Raw genomic sequence first — 13,744 nt, 5'->3', positions numbered from 1 at the left:
TTAGTGACCAGAGTTTGCTTCTCAGAGGCCGAGACAAAGTAAACACAGTGTTATTGATTAAGATCACTTCAAAACACTTGGTATGTTCAGTTTTTATTTTGAGTTATTTTTCTGCTGTGACATTTGGATCTTACAAAACACAGTTCATAATTTGTGCTCACTTGCAAAAGTCACGAACTGCACATCAAATAATTTAAAAAGAAAAAGCAAACTTTGCAGCACTGGTCAACAAAGGCAACCCTCTGTGCCACAATTAAAACCAACAAAGATGCCCGAAATCAGGCATTTAATTAAAAATGGGCCTTGTTTTCAGAGGGCTGAGCAGTCATCTTGAAGTCAGTTGGAGCCAAAGCGCTTGGTACCAAAATCAGGTCAGCTTCCCAGGCAAGAAAGGTGTAACTTGGTGTTGTGAGGTGCTGACTGACAGACTGATTAGATGCCAGGAAAGTGGAATCCAGGCCAGCAGAAAACTGGCTGTGCCTAGGCACATGGCTCTCGTAGTATGAGCCCCTTGGCTGTTGCTGTCATTCCTATCCACGTATAAGATGTGAGGTTGCATTGGTGTTGGTTTGTAGCATTTGTATTTTCCTGCCAGTATTTAGTGCCAGTTACTGACAGCTGGAGAGGAGAGTGAGTCAGCTTTTTGCCTGATGAATCCCTGGGTTGCAAAGCGGGTTGACATACTGTTAATAGCGAGAGACACAGCATTCGATCTGTTTATATGTGCGTGTATGTGTCTCCAAGAACTTGATGTTCTCCGTTTACACGCTGTCCTGACTTTCTGTAAATTTAATGGCCATGTTGTAATTCATTCGTACACTACATGTTTTCATAGCCTTTTATTTTATTGCATTCTCACTGCAAACTCTTTCATCTGCGTTCCTCCTCCATATAGCTTCACTTCATTCTCGAAACGCTTGCATGGAGATGATGTAAGGAATCCCTTCTGGCCCTCCTTCCCATTCTCTCCCCCCCCCCCCCCCCCCCCCTTCTTTCCATGCATTTGTTTGTTCTCCTTCCTAATTGCTCCCAGATTTTCTGGGTGGTCCATCTGTGAACTAGATAATGGTAGAGTGCCTCTGCCTGCTAGGAGCTGGTGTGCTGTGCTTGTGATGTGGCCTCCTGAGTGCTCTTCAGAGTTGTTCTGTCTTTTATCTCTTTTTGTTTGTCTCCTGGCTCTTTCACACCTGCTAGAAATCGTGTGCTTGTCCAAAGGGAAGGGTGAGGGTGGGAAAGAAGCAGAGTGGGAACTTTCTGCAGTTACAGCCTCTCTGGTTCATGTTCTTTATTTTTTAAAAATTTCCTTGAAGCCAGTGGAAATGAGTGCTGAGGCGCACGCGCTGTTCTCCCCTCCTGCCCGCAGCCCCATTGCTCTTGGGATATTTCTGGCAACGTGACACTATGCAGGAAGGGAAAGTAACCAGAGTCTCCTCATTTCTAATGGAAAGTGGAGAGCTGCATTAAAACCGCACGGGTCTGTCCATCACCTCCAAGTAACAGTGTTAGCTCTTGGTTGGAAGTGTTCCTGAAAACATATCCATTAGGTGTTGGTTTGTTCAGGCAGCTGTGGAAGATAAGCTGGCTGTCATCAGGGTCTATTTTCCTGGCCCACATAGTGGACACTATTATTGTTCAGTGTTTTTCACAAACAAATAACAAAAAATCACACCCAATTACAGATAAGAGAAGGATTTAGGGAGCTAATTGCTTTTATCATTGCCTAGACCTTAGACAAAAAATGAGGTGCAAGATCTGAATGTTTAGGATTAATCTGCTAAACAAAAAGAAATTCACAAAGCCCAGAAGGCAGTGAGTGCATCTAGGCTTGCACAACAGGATGCCAACAGTTTGCTGTGGCTCAGCTGAATTTCTGTAAAATGTGAGCAGGATAGCACCGGGGTCCTCACTGCACTTGGGGAAGGAGTGCTGGGAGATCTGCATGTGCCACTTGATACCTAAATAAGCGTATCCTGTCTTAGAGGGTCTTCACCCTGCCAACTGTTCTTGCTAGACACATTTTTCCAGGTTAATAAAAAATGTCTTCACTAGTGCTCATTACATCATTCTGAACCTTAGCCCCTTTGAATGGTTTCTAAAATTGAATTTGCTTCTATTGATCTAAAAAAGCAGGTGCAAATTTTTGTCTTACCAATGGCAGGGAGCAAACAGAAAGCCAAGTGGTAGATCAGGGAGTGTCTGGTCTGCACAGGGAAGAGTGTCAGCACCCTAAGCACTACAGCTAGGTCCCCAAAACCTTGCAAATAACATTAGAGTGATGCTTGGAGATTCTATCAAGTGTATTGTTTTGAGCTGTAAAGGATCATGTTCTCATTTCTCTGTATATCTCATCTGGACAGCTAAAAACTTACTTTTCATGGAAGCTGGGATGATCACAAAATCAGATGATTCCAGGAGCAGGGGATTTCATCAGGGGAAACAAGTATCTGGAAAGCTGGCAACTCCAGAAATAGCTTGAGAAACAGAGGAGGGAGTGTGCAGTAAGGGGCTGGCGATGGATCCCATGCCATGCCCACCTGCCTGCTTGTGGAAGATGAGTACCTGTGCTTGCCCTCCCCAGCCTGGCACCGGGCGGTGCTGGGCTGGACTCCAGCCCAGCTGCAACGTGAGCAAGCCTTGGTGCGGGAAGGGAGAGGGGCTCCCTGGCACTCTCATGTAACAAAAGGCAGGATTTAACACTAAATTTACATGAATTTGGAGAGGTGAGAGGGGCAGCTTGTGTGCCAAAGCAAACATGGACATGTGGAGACACCTGCCCAGCAGACCTAATCATGGTAACATGCAAGATTTACACAAAGAAAACAAACAGTTTTTCTACAGGTTTGTGTTCAAAAGTGGCATTGAGTTCAGCTGCAGAGATTCTTGTGTCTTTAAATAAGTTTACAACTAAGTCTTGGCTCATAAAGGGCCAAATTTTCAAGTCCTCATTCACTTTTCACTGCATCTAACCTCTCACTGAAGTCAGCAGGAGTTCAGGTGGAGTAAAGCCTGATTAGGGACCAAAGCAAACTTTACTTTGGAAACCCATGTCACTTTATTGCTCCACTGGCCAGCTAACGGAGAGCAAGCAAAGCTGTGCAGCACCCTCTTTGTGACAGTAGATTTCCTGTTTCAGAGGGTTTCTCTGTCTTGGAATTGCCAGAAAGCTCCCTTTGAAAGTAGCTTTTTGGTTGTTTTTCTGTTCTGTTTTTAATCAGTTGGAGGCCGGGATTAGAACATTATTTGATACTGAAGAACAATGTAGCTTTCACGATTTACGTACATTACAAGGAGCTGAAGGGCCTGTCTGGGGTGTTGCAGAAAAGTGCCTGCATCACTGAAGTATTGGGAAGAATTTCTTCGAATTATTCAGAAATCTGGGAGGCAGTGCCTTGTCTTTAACAAAGGTGAAGGGAAGTGACTACAGAACTAGCGAAGTATAGCTGTGAGTGACGAGGAAGCACTGCATTGTGCTTTTGCGCAGCGTTTTTCAGTATGCCTTTTTACTCTTGCTGCTTTCAGACACCCACTAATGACAGCTAGCCACCTCTTTCTTTCATTTCCATTTCATAAAACGAATACTGTTTTTCAGTGTACCTAAAACAGCAGTTCCCCACAGTCTCTCCACTGTCTGCCTTCAACAAGAAGACGCACTGGTGGAGATTCTCTTTCATTTAAGTGCTTCTCACCAAATCTAACTTTGTTGCTTTAGTGAAATGTGCATGACCAGCTCTCACCCTGAGAGCGAGCTGTCTTATTTATCTTAGCCTTGGTTTTATTTGTTGGGCGAGGGCAGATGCCTATCTCATTTCAATAGCTGTGTGACCCGGTGGGTAATCGGTGAGCTGACACAAGTACCCGTGGAGACTTGCCCACTCCACAGGTCCCTGGGGAGGAGCAAGAGAAGAACACGGGAAACCTGACTCAGGCTTGTGGCTGTGCACGGAGCCGAGAGCAGCAGAGCGCTCAGCCTCACGCCAGCAGAAGCAGAAATGGTAAAACAGACTTAACTTTTCTCTTAACAAAACCATGAATGAGCCGAGGACCTGATCTCATGATTCCTGAGGAAGAGGCAAGCTTTTTCATTAAGATCAAGAGGAACGAGGCTTGGGCTCATTATATTTCAAAGCACTTTGTCTCTTTATTGATGCATTTCAAATTATATCTACTTGAATAGGGAGACTGTGCCACTAAGGCCCCTTCACATCAGCACGTACAACGAATCTTATTTGAAACAAACTCAGTCTTGTGTTTTCACCTGGTTAAACGGCATTGGACGTTTGGAGCCAAATTCTTGTTTCATGAATGTGTTGACTTGAGTGTATTTACTCAGGATATGCATGACTGTGATCTGAATCTGGCCCATCCAGTGCAGCTGAGCGTAAAATGAGGTTCAAGAGGGGAGAGGTGTATTTTGGTTTTTGAGGTTTCAGAGTCTTTTTATCAATTTTTCCAGATGTTCTTCACACCATTTCTGGGAAGCAAAGGCAAGATTTCTCCACCAGCATACACAACAAAGTGACTGGCATATTTACGATTTTTTCCTTGCAGCTTTTCTAGTAAAAAGATATTAGACTCCTTTTACTAGCAAAAGGCACATAAAATTATATCAGTGGGGTTTTTTTAAATTCTTTGATTCCATATGGTAAACATTCATGTATGGTAGGTGGAAAATGCATAATTTTGTTTTATTTTACACTTGTCCCTTTCTCTCTCCCTTCTGTCCCGTATCAGTAAGGAATCATCACATTATTTCCTCATTTTAATATGTACCGTTAATTTCCGGCATTTCTAACCCCTGCGTGTGAGGCACTTGTTAAATTATTAGGTTTGGTTCTGCTCCGAGTTGAGCAGTGGGGAGGCCGTGGGGCAGAGGTGGGAAGGAGCAGAGGGCAGAGAGGGTTTCAGAAGCTGGCCACAGGGATGAAAGGGGAGTTATCATGCTGCCACTGGCACTGAGGACCCAAGTGCCCAGCTGCTAGCACCAACCAGTTGGAGCTGACACGTGCCTTCTCCAGTGCGATTAATTATTTCACATCCTGATTGTGCCTATCACGTAACCTTGAGGGAGATCCAGTGCACAAATAGGGTTAAAACCTGGTGACCTGGAGAACGATATAGAGCTGTGATCAAATCTGCTAGCAAAGTCGAAGTTGATGGAGGTACAGTATCAGCTAAAAGGCCAAAATGAAGTTGTAAATTGAAAGAAAAGATGAGAAAAAAGAGAACGTAACAAGATGAGAGTTAAAACTGATTAAGGGGCCAATCTCTCTGATGCCTAATCCTGAGTTACTGGGTTGGGTACCGGGGATCTCCACAGGGGAGAAAAGAAGAAATCTTCCCTCCAGGCTGCACAGCAGGAGAACTGTTCCATAACAACTATTCCAGCCTAATGGCTTCAGCAGTCTGCTTTGGCCTCAGCTCCTCCGCTGGCTAATGCCACTGGCTAACCCCATCTCAGAAGAGAGGCAGGACAGCCTGCATTCACGGCTCTGATTCGTGGCAAAGAATAAAGTACTGAGTTACGTGTAGCAAGGACAAGAAAACAGAAGTTGATACTAAATTTTTAGTTGACAATTACAAAATACTTAAAAGCTTAAAGAAAAGCAATTTGGTTTTTTGCAGATCAACCAAATGTCCTGGGCTTTGCTCTAAATTGTATCTACACACTTTTAAAGTTCATCAGTTTTTGTTGTTCCTCTGAGCTGTTCTTTAGCTTTTTTTCTCTAAAAAAAAAAGGAAGAAAAAACCTGATAAGAGAAGTTTAGAGTTTTTGAACACAGAAGTCATTTTAACTTTAGTCAAAGTATTTAAGTGGACTTTTTTTAAACCAGGAAGTTTGGATTTAAAAAAAAAAAAAAACAACACCCAAAACTAATCAAAAAATATCTTTACATAGAGACCAAGCCTGGAAAACTTCAATCTCCAAGGGCACTACTTCTGAAAAAATGAGTCAATAGGAAAAGAATGTTATAATTGCAACTGTATTGCCACCTTATCTGTAGAGGATATGACCAAGCACCCACTAGAGTAAGTGCAAAGTGAGGCACTTAGGGACAAGAAGTAAACAGCACTGATACCGAAAGGAGGAGGGCTGAAAAGCAGCAAGCCACACTTAGCCTTTTCTGCTTCTCAGACGTTTAAATTCAGTCAATTCCCACATTTTGGAAAGGCTGAAGGCAAAACTGGGCAGCTTCAACTTTGTGTTTAGTTAGTTGGCTTTGGGACAGCTGATGATGATGCCTACCCCCTGCCCTCCCGCCATGTAATGAAATGCATAAGCACATGCTTAATGTTTGCAGTGCTTAGAAACAGAAGGCACTCTAAGAGAGAGATCTCATCTATTATTTTCTTAGGGTTGATGCTTTTCAGAGAGGCATGTGATGTTTAGTGTCTGCCTTTTTTTTTAGATGGTATTTTTAAAAGGTGCTTGGTAATACTGTCTTCTGTTCAAATAAGTAGTCTTGCAAAGAAGTTTAGGAGTAACAGCCTTAAAAATGAAGGTTAGAATGGATTGTCCAGGTGATTTTTAGGAGTCAAAGGAGGGATCCCTTTGGCTTTTCTGCCTTAGGATGTTGTTAATGACAAAAGGAAATGTAAATCATCCTTGCTTGTCACCAGAAGGAAAAGCTTCCTCCTGTTTTTAGCCATGCAACTTCAAGGACCAACTTGAAGAGGATTTTGTGGGCTTAGAGTGGAGAATTTGGTCCCAGAGCTCTACGTACAGTCCGGGTGCTGCACACAGGGCTGGCTGAAGCTCGCGACGTGCCTCGGTCTCTGTCTGCTGTCGCAGCGTGGTTCTGCCACTGCCACGGGGTGATGTGGCAGCACGGGTAGGCTTGCATGCACCCGACACGGGGCCTGCTGCTGCATGCTGGCTGCGGGCTCTCCTTCGTGCTGGGGTCTGGGGTCCTGCGGTCAAACCTCCGAGACGTAATGGGAAAGGAAAGCTGCTGTTCTGGTGAAGTAGCATGCTACCAAGCCATACCACAAGCTGTAACAAGAGTGTTTCTCCAGGGCATTGGTGAGGGTCATGGATCCATGGGGTTTTGTTGACGTGGCTGTAGGGCTGGTTTCAGAGTTTCCCAGACCATTCCTTACCAGCCGTGGTCATATTGGCCCACCTTTGCCCTGTCTCCTCGGTTGGATCCACTCAACTGTTTGTGGGTCCACTTGATAAATGAGTTGAAGGAAGCGGGATGGTGTGGGACCGCTGTCAGGTTCTTCGACTGACTGGCAAGGGCAGGAACTGCTTTAGTCATCAGTCACTGCAAAGGACGTCCATGGAGCTGCTGCTGCTACTGAAGTTGTGTGACACTCAACCTTTTCACATCCAGGTGGGATAAACGACTTGCAGCTGTCTGTGAGCTGAGCTCTCTACTGCAGGTTGTGGGCCTCGAGAGCTCACTACTATATGGCTGCTTTAAGTATGCTCCAAGTCGGTCTTGCAGGGCCACATATCCAGATACATTTGATGCTTAACAGACAAACATTTGGCTGAGGAATGTCAAATATAACTCTTAAAGAGGGAAAGTTCCTTAAATAGTTGCCCCCTATCTAGGGAAAGGGAGTTTCTTCTCTGTGGCTGTGGCATGTACTTGGGAAGCAGCTGGAGGGGAGCTGCTGCATTAACAAGGCCTGGAGATGTTACACCATGGCAGGGCATGCTTCCCTGGAGAGCTGGCTGCTGCTGAACCTTCAGCCAGGACATGGAACTCCCTAAAGCTTGGTTATCTTGGTGCAGGAGTCACCTCTGATAGGTAACTTCTCGTACTTCTTAGCCTGCAAGTGGCGCAGGCCACACTTCTGTCTTCATTTCCCTGTGGTTTGTGCCTGGTGACCCTTTGGTCTTCTAGCCATGGTCTGGGGTTTTGTTGATGAGTGTTTACAGAAAAATGCAAAAGGAGCATGGATTTGGATGTCTCTCTATTTCAGCTGGATCTTGAGTGATTAAGGAGTAGTGTGTGTAGACGCTGACTCTGCAAAGAAAATGCTGATTTTTGTTTTACTGTTTATATGCCTCAGACGCTTCCTTGTGAAATGCTCCGGAGATTTCCTTTGATTACACTGCAGCTTCATTATCAGTAGTGCCTGTTTGCCTTTTAAATTAAAAAGACCTCCTACCCTGATGGACCTCATAGTAAAACATTCCTGCAATCCAATGCTAGATAACCAAAAATAACATTTCCCCTTTGTGGACCAAAAGAGAGAAACCAGCAGAAGCCTACGGTTGCTACTTTTGCTGTTCTGTAGGAGGGTGATTCCTCTCTGCGATGTCTCCAAAGCCCAAAGGATGGAGGTATATTTGCTCACTCAGCCAGTCAGGCCTTTCTTCTAAAGCTCTGGGTTGTTATGGATATTTGAGCATACAGAGTTTTGCTGAACCCTCAGCATTAGCGTGGCTTGCATTGGAGAGGATTTGCATGCTTTAATTTTGAGTTCCTGGTCTGTAAGAATGTTGTTTTTACGTTCTGCTTACACCAAGTCTGTGTTAGTTGTCATCTTTCTCGCCCGCTGCTTAACTCCAACAACTCCCTTATGTGAACTCAAGTAATGCACTTGAGTCCAAACTAAAAGAAAACAAGTTAAACTGAGGCCTGCAGCTGTGCTAGGGGAGTGCACTCAGCCAGCAGGGAGTATCTGAGGAAGAAAAACAGGTCTCCTCTGGCCAATTACAAAGGTGCAGCCAGAGACTCTGCCTGGATTATGGTACTCGCTCTTTGTCTACCAGGACCATGACTGATGCTGCAAGGCTTTAAGCAGCGTTATGCTGCATGAAAGATGAGAGATGGAACTTGTGAATAAGTGCTCAGGAATACTTGGTGTGTCCTAGCAGCCAGAGGGATCCATGAGTCCCCTCTGCCAGGTCATACTTGGGGAGAAGTCATAGTGCTCAAACCTCTGGTGGTTCTTTAGAAGAAACTTAATGGAGTTTGAGAACCAAGAGACTGAAATGAAAATCAACAATCTGCTTGTAAACAGTTTGGTGATTAGGACTGATCAAAGCTGGAGAAGTCTGTTTCAGACCTTTTTTCTTGTTCTTCCTGTTTTATGTTGATGTAACTTGCAGTGACAGAAACAAGTCAACAAAGAAACAGCAAACTTTCGTGGAAGTTACTGTTTGGAATGTATGGAAGAAATAAATTATTATGTTTTAATTCTAAATTTTAAAAAGGGAGAGAAGAGTATCCTCTTCTCCCCTCAAAATCTAATCCACAGCTAAGGTTGACTGGGACAGAAACTTCCTGATCTTCCTAACCCTGTGTTTAACCACATTGGATATTTTGCAGAAATTTTTTTTCTCCCTTCCCTCCCTGCTGTCGCAGTGTGCGGACAATGTGTTGCAAGATGTTTCTTCCAACAGGAGAGGAATGCAGGCCAGCCAGGGCTTCTCAGGAAACAACATGTTTAACAAGAGTATGTGACAGCGGAAAGAAAGAGGCTGAACAAGGGTTTGTCTGCTGCTCCATTTGAAAATGCATATGGGTAGGAGGGAGGCTGTGGAGTTAAGGGCGGAATTTCAGCCTAAGCTTTGGAGGGTTTTCTGTTTCAAACCAAGATGTACAATGATTAACCTGTTGCTAATCGCTGTGGCAGCATCCTAGGTTAGAAGAAACAGTGATGCTGCACCTGCAGGCAGTAGGGGCGAGGGGTTCATAGCTATTCAGATGACAGGAAAAACAGCCACAAGCTTTCTTGTTCTCTAGGCTTACCCATGGACATATCTATCTTGCTTGCTCTCTGGGCTTGCCTGTGGATGCTGGGTATCTTGCAGTGAAGAACCATGCCTCTGCCACGGGTTCTTTGTGTGGTTTTAAGGCAGAGGGATAGCAGCTGGGATATGTGCTTCTGTGTTTTATTTGTGTAGCTGTGGTAAGGCTTCGCTAGTAGCTCAGTTCTTTCTCCTAGAAAGTGGAAAAGCAGGAACAAACCCAAATCATTTCATGTGTGTGTATCTGACTAATTCTGAATAATCCAGAAGGGCGGTGAGTTAAAACTGATGGCAGCTAAGTGTCTTTGCCCATTTGGTGTGTCTGTGCTCTCTATCTCCCCTCGTAAATCATAACAAAACACAAACTCATTTCTTAAGAGTTCAGTTCTAAGAGAAGGGGGGCCCTGAATTATTTTTATTTTAACTGAGCTATGTGTGTGTGTTTTCTCAGGGAAGATCCAATTTTAACACACCTGCATCCACTTTAACCTTCCCTTCTTTGTGAGCCCTGCTTTTGCCACCAGCCAATTAGTGGACTCAGGAGGACATTCTGGGTCAAGCTATACCAAGTGCCGCAAATCCTCATTAATGCTAATTAGTGCTCAGTAGGTTAATTGGTGGTGAAGCTCATCTTTTTTTAATTACTTGAGCAAAAGAGCCAGTGGGACCTTGTGGTCAGCTTTGAATTATTCTGTTTGTTTTGATGCACCTCATTTGAATGTGTAAAGCCAGATGTTTGTTGCCTAGATTTAAGGGCTGTTTGCTTTTGTGAGGGATGAGAAGAGAACACAGAAAAATAAAATTAAGGTCTCTGTTGACACCTTAGAGCAATTCAGATACGAAAATGGAAGAGTCGTTTTATTCATGGAATGGAAAATATTGTTATGAAATAACATGATGCCTTTAGTTTACCTTTTGATTTGTCGTTCACTTAATGAATTCATGTAATGTTAGCGCAGACTTCCAGGCAGACGGAAATCATCTTGGCCCTCTTAGGAAGCCATTGCAAAGGTATTCCTGGCCCAAGGTATTCTTCATTATTGATAGCAACTGAATCTGATTTGAGTAATGACTTTTTTTAATCATTTTTTTCATAGTAACCCTCAGAATTGGGACTTTTGTAATAGTTTTTGTTCTAATCTACTGTTTGTTTTGTTTACTTCAAACCATTTTGTCTGTGTCCTTGTCCTTCATATAATTACAGATAGATGGCTTCTCTCCCTTACCCCTTCTGAGGTCACTAACCAACTTAAGCATATTTCACTGTCACTTTCCAGGTCACTGACTCCCATAAGGATGTCTGGGTTTGTGACTTCTTCCATTCTGATACCATTTTTGAGGACCTGAGTATGAACACAACTATATCCAATATTCAGAGTATGATCTCATGATCTCCTATCCTTTTGCCTCAATGCATCTTAAGATGCCATCCTTAGACCCTGTGGGAGGACTTAGGCACGGGCTCTGAGTCACTGGAAAGCAGAATTAACACTTAAAATCATGGCTAATACTTGGGATTGATTTACAAGCAATATTTCTGTGAGCAAGGCCTAACCTGGTGCCTGCAAGTCTGACGTCATTGTTAGTTTTGCATCAAAGCATGAGACAGACTGAGAAGTCTTCACTTTGTTATCTGTTGGTAGAAGACAAAAACCTTTTCTGAAAGCAGGGACCCTGTATCAGTGCAAACACTTCAGTCCAGTTAAGAAACCCACTTAACTTTTCTTTTCCTTTCAGAGCTTGTATTGGGAGATCTAATATCTGTTAATAAATCAAATACTCATCTGTTTCAGAAGAGCTGTGTTGCGTTTTACCTCTGTGTATTAAGAGCTCATTTTATAGCACTTGACTGGTCTTGACTTGCAGTCTATTTAATCATCCCTTGTACTTAAACCACAAATGCTTTACTTCTTCCATGAGTTTTTCTTTCTCTGCACAGATACGATCCATTATAATTTCCCAAATGGGAAAATCGGATGTGACTTCAGTTTTGAAATTGTTGATTATAATTAGCAATATCAAAGATAGTCTAGGTTTGGCTTCCTTAGAGCTGCAATGTGTCCCTCCTGTTCAGAAGTCCCTCGACAGCACACTTTCCTCCACACATTGCACGTAGAAGCCTGAGGAGGTGACCATTACTGGCCTGTAGCAGATACCGTCCTGCACTTCCTCTGTTGCTGTGTGGTAGACAGGCAGATGAAGAATTTGTTCCTTGTGCCTTTTGCTGCTGTGGTTAATTCCATTCCCAGTGTAAGAATTTTGTGGCAGATGTTGCTTATTTGTCCCTTAGAACAAGTATTTTTGATTGGTTTAAGATTCCTTTTTTAAGCCATCTATCCAAACCCACCCTCTGGTTCTCCTGCTGAGATGGGAAAGACTCTATCTGTATGTCCTTTACCTGCAGAAGATGAACAAGTACTCCACTTCTGTCATTCACAGGACAGCAGTAGATGCAGTGTTTCGCTACACTTACCAGTCAGTGGACTTACAAGGTACTTAGCAGTCCTCCAAAATCAGCAGGAGGTTGCACAATACAGCATTGCTAGTTTGCACATGTACATCTAATGACTGATTCTGCAGGCTGTCAACTTTGTAAGCCTGTTAAAGGTTAGAGGAATCTCATGTCTTGCTTTGTGCCTGCCATCCCCCTACCTGGTGATTCCTTGTAGTACATGCTTTCTATTATGCTACCTGCTTTGAGCAGTTGGAGATTTCTTTGTGTAGGTACTTGATTTTCTTACAGTTGGCTGGTCTTTGGTTTTTTAACCAATTGGATCTTCCAAGATTTTTAGAAGCTTCCATGCTGTAACCTTGGTTTTAGTGGAAACCTGTGATCCTTTCTTCTGTGAACGCATGCAGATCTCGTGATCCAAGAGCTCTTAAAGATTGTTTGACGCTCTCAGTTGGTGTTTATAGTTGTGCTTCCAAACCTGTTATCAACTTCTATTTTATGTTGAGGGAATACTACTGACTGTAGGCAGGGAAAGCGACCTGGCCTATTTGTTGCAGGTGTGATTCTGTGGTGCCAAGGGAAGGAGGGGAAGAGACCAAGTGTCTGAAAATGCTGACAGTTTCTAAAGATTTTAAGGAGGGGACCATAGGCTGTACAAGTTTCTAGTTCAGGTGTCTGAGCTTAGAGACCACAGGAAAAAGAGAAGGATTCCTCCCTTTTGTGGACATCTCATTATGCACTGAACAGAGGACTGTGAGGCTGGATATTACCCTAATGGACTATTAAGTGGAATATAAGCCTGCATGGCTGGATTACATATTATAGGCATCTCAGAGTTTCTTTGGTTACTTTCTTGTTTGAAGTTAGCAAACTGCTTCAATGAAAGGGAGTTGTTTAAAGCTGTTGTAAGCTTGTTGACAGCAGCAGCTGTGCTTGCTGGGATTTCCATTCCATATACCAAATGTATGTGGATTTGTAATCTAATCCAAGAAAGATATCAGCATTGGCATTTAGATGTGTATCCACATTTGCAGCATAACCAGTGGAATTACTGCTTGTGAATAAAGATGTGGAAAAACAAGCAGACTGTGAAAATGGAAACACAGTGTAAATGTGGTGCAAATGGGGAAAAGATACTGCAAGGAGCTGCACTAGCAGACAGATCACTTCTATGCACTGGCTTCATCTCAGTGTTGAACAAGGGTGAGATGGGAAAAACCAGCCCAATTGCGGAGGAACTTTGAACTAAAATAAAGTGTAGTACCTTTTTCAAAATAATCTGATACATAACAGTCATTTGAGGCTCCAGTGCAATGAGATTTGGACACCTAAGTTATTTTAAAACCCCTTTGAACTTAGCGGGATTTATATGCATAATTAAGTGCTTTGAAAGGTCAGGACTTTAGCCATCGTTTGTTAATTCTGGGCATAAAGTTGTTGATGAAATGAGTTGTGTTTTTAATAAAAATCAGAGTGGAGAGTGTCTCTAATGATTTGTGTACATACATTAAACTTATTGTAAGCATACTGTATTTTTCCCCTTAAGTTCGTATTTTCACTTTCTGTACATTCAGTAATAATTT

The 13,744-nt window shown here is 43.2% G+C and overlaps 1 protein-coding gene across 1 annotated transcript in view; it reads left to right on the top strand.

The window, feature by feature from the left end:
- The window catches only part of ATP8A2 (ATPase phospholipid transporting 8A2), a 356,262-nt gene that overhangs the window by 326,126 nt on the left and 16,392 nt on the right, over positions 1-13,744 (top strand).

The sequence above is a fragment of the Harpia harpyja genome, chromosome 17 (genome assembly GCF_026419915.1).
Source record: "Harpia harpyja isolate bHarHar1 chromosome 17, bHarHar1 primary haplotype, whole genome shotgun sequence".
NCBI classification, from domain to species: domain Eukaryota; kingdom Metazoa; phylum Chordata; class Aves; order Accipitriformes; family Accipitridae; genus Harpia; species Harpia harpyja.
The sequence above is the reverse complement of the archived record's forward strand: the minus strand, read 5'-3'. Positions and strand labels throughout refer to the sequence as shown.